Source organism: Sciurus carolinensis, unplaced genomic scaffold, assembly GCF_902686445.1.
Source record: "Sciurus carolinensis unplaced genomic scaffold, mSciCar1.2, whole genome shotgun sequence".
NCBI classification, from domain to species: domain Eukaryota; kingdom Metazoa; phylum Chordata; class Mammalia; order Rodentia; family Sciuridae; genus Sciurus; species Sciurus carolinensis.
In genome coordinates this window covers 38,432-41,982 of record NW_025920521.1, presented here as the reverse complement: position 1 = coordinate 41,982, position 3,551 = coordinate 38,432, and the positions used below count along the sequence as shown (strand labels likewise).

At 44.9% G+C, this 3,551-nt stretch overlaps 1 pseudogene; it reads left to right on the top strand.

Annotated features, from left to right (window-relative positions):
- Positions 1-280: 280 nt before the first annotated feature.
- On the top strand, positions 281-1,218 carry LOC124975816 (olfactory receptor 7G2-like; annotated as a pseudogene).
- Positions 1,219-3,551: the final 2,333 nt, after the last annotated feature.

Sequence of the window (3,551 nt, the reverse complement as noted above, 5' to 3'; positions counted from 1 at the left end):
ATGACCATAATCAAATATCCTGAAATTTTCTGAATATTGTAGGGAAGTTGGGGAGGGGGTTTATGGGTGTCCTAGTTTCTAGGGCTGCCATAACCCAGTACCATACATAGATTTGGCAGCATAATAACACAAATTTATTTTCTCAAGTTCTGAAGTCTAGCAGTCCTAAGTTCAAGGGGTGGGCAGGTATGGTTTGCTAAAGCATTTCCAAATAGTGCTGAAGCTGTCTCTCCATTTTATTACCTCTATACTCATATTTGCCTTCAGATTCTTCAAAAACATGGCAACCATAAACCAAACAGCTGTGTCAGAATTCCTTCATTGGGGCTGACTGATGACCCAGCACTGCAGTCCCTCATCTTCAGCATCTTCCTGTCCATGTACCTGATCACCATCCTGGGAAACCTGCTCATCATCCTGGCTATCAGCTTTGACTCCCACCTCCACACCACCATGTACTTCTTCCTCTCCAACCTGTCTTTTAATGACATCTGCTTAATCACCAGCACAGTCCCCAAGATGCTGGTGAACATCCTGAGACAGGATCAGAGCATCACCTACACTGGATGCCTCTCCCAGGTCTGCTTTGTATTAGTTTTTGGAGGTTTAGAAAATTGTCTGCTTGCAGTGATGGCCTATGACCGCTATGTGGCCATTTGTCACCCCCTGATATACACTGTCATCATGAATCCCCACCTGCGTGTCCTCCTGGTTCTACTCTCCCTTGTCATTAGTATTGTGCATGCCCTCCTCCACATTCTGATGGTGCTGAGGCTGTCCTTCTGCACAGACCTGGAGATCCCCCACTTCTTCTGTGAACTTGCTCAGATCATCAAACTGGCCTGTTATGATACACTTATCAATAATGTCCTGGTATACTTGGTGGCTGGTCTATTTGCTGGTGTTCCTCTCTTTGGGATCATTTTCTCTTACATTCAGCTTGTGTCCTCTGCCTTGATAATGCCCTCATCAGAAGGAAAGCATAAAGCCTTTTCCACCTGTGGGTCTCACCTATCTGATGTCTCGCTGTTCTATGGGACAGGATTTGGGGTGTACATTAGCTCTGTAGTGACTGACTCCTCCAGGAAGACTGCAGTGGCTTCAGTGATGTACTCTGTGGTCACTCAGATGCTGAATCCCTTTATCTACAGTCTGAGGAACAGGGACATGAAGGGAGCCCTGAGGAAGCTCATCAGGAGGACAGCTTCTCCACCATGATGTGTTGTCATTTTTTTGGACTTGTGTTTGTAGAGTACATTTTTAAAACAACAGAATTCTTGTGGAATCAAAATGCCTGATGACTTTCTCCCTACATTTTTCTAAATGAGTATAGAATGTAATGACCAGATCAGTTGAACTTGGATAGAATCATGCCGTTGCTTCATGCTAACAATGTTAAGAGACATGATTTCAAGTTTTTTTTTTTTTTTTTTGCTTTAGGATTTTTTTTTTATTGTAAACAAATGTGATACATGTTGTTTCTCTGTTTGTACATGGCATAAAGGCATACCATTTGTGTAATCATAAATTTACATAGGGTAATTTTGTTTGATTCATTCTGTTATTTTTCCCTTCCCCCCCACCCCTCCTGTTGTGTCCCTCGTCCGCAAGAAAGCACGACACAGGAATCTTCCTTCAGCAATTTAATAAGGACCTTATTATTATAAAACCATGGTTTTTCTTCTTCTTTCTCTTGAGCCGAATTCATACATTTTTATACTCTTGCAATAGCCAATCTACTCCTGCCACTTGGCCTATGTTCATAGGTGCTCCCATTTGCCACAGTTGGCTCAACCAAATATGGGCTTGTTTACCTAGAAAGCACTTCAGGAAACCAGCGCCATCTTATCATGGTGGCGTGGTGGCTCGCCACAGCTCCCCCTTCTTTATTTTATGAACAGAGGTAAAGGTAGAGGCCCTATCCTACTGTGCAAAAGTGGCAGATAGTGAACATCAGTTCCAGAGTGGCGCCTTCTCCGGGCCTGACATCACCTAAGCCGATGCCTTTTTTCGTAGGGTGGGACATGGACATCAAACCCACATGCAATAGGGCATGCCTTCCTTGAGGTTCAAAAATAAAACTCTCAAGTGCAGTGCTTTGCCTCGCATCCTGTGTCCATGAAGACACAGCGGTATGGAAAACCATACTTGGGGGAGCTTATCCAGCTTGCGCAACTGCAAAGGCCTGAGGTAGGAAAACACATCACCCTACTTGCCAACGCTGCACAATACAGGGGCACCATAATGAACACAAGGCATACAGTAACAGTTCTCTCCTCCAACACCATTGTTATAGCTCAAGATCAAAAGTGGAAGTTACAAGACAATTGAAGCCTTAATTAGTACAAGAAATCCCCAGGATGCAAATACACAGTCCTCAAAGAAAAGTACATATTAATTACAGCAGTACCCTGCAGACACCTAGCATAAATGATAATTTTAACTCTAACAGAGATATACAAAAAAATGTCACTTATTCCCGTGCCAGATTAGCCAACCACACAGAAGGTGACACCCCTTGCTCTATGGCCAACACAGCCTGAATTAATGTCGGGGTACTGCAGACCCCCAGCCCTTCGGCGTGGCCAAGATGGTGCCTGGCAAGGTGCCAAGGAAGTGCTGAGAACAAAACCAGGTACCTCCAGCAGACTAATACTCTCTGCCAACAAGTGGCGTATTTTGAGGAAGTTAATGTGATTGGCCATGGGTCCTCGTGGACACTGCATGATCGCTATATCCACACTATTATGCTCCATTACTGTCCATGCTTTCCCCTCGTGATCTATAAGCTGATTGGTTGATGTATGTAATGTAAGGCGCTTGCAAGAGCGGCCCGCCGCTGCTGGCCAGCCAGAAGAAGCAGACTGCAGAAAATAAAGAACTTGCCCTGATCCGGTTTCGTGTTTCTCTGCGGGCAGGGGACGTGATAGATGGTGCTGAAACACCCGGGAACGAGAAAAAATATAAGGGTAAGTTCACATAAGTTCTCAAATCAAGAAAAATTAGTCTGAGAGTTCAAAAGGTGAGACGTCTCGAGGTTCGCGGAGCAGCGACAATTCATCACAGGAGGTTCCCCAGCGGAGGGACAATTCATCATAAGAGGTTCCCCAGAGGAGGGACAATTCATCACAGGAGGTTCCCCAGCGGAGGGACAATTCATCATAAGAGGTTCCCCAGAGGAGGGACAATTCATCATAAGAGGTTCCCCAGAGGAGGGACGATTCATCATAAAAGGTTCCCCGTGGGAGGGACGATTCAAGTGGTACCAAACTGTGTGCGTGTGTGAGTGAGCGTGTGTGCGTGCGCGCGCCTGTCTTTTGTTTGTGTGTTTAAACTAGTAAACTACCTCGTAGTACTGTAAAATTTAATCATGGGAACGGATCTGTCTAAGATTAGAATGCAGCGGCCTCTTAGAGAACTTTTAAAAAATCACGGAACACCATTGAAGGCAAACACGGCCTTCAAGTTTCTAGATACTGTAGAGAAAGTCTCTCCATGGTTTTTAGACGAGGGATTATTAAATCTTCCTCAGTGGGAACAGCTAGGAGAGG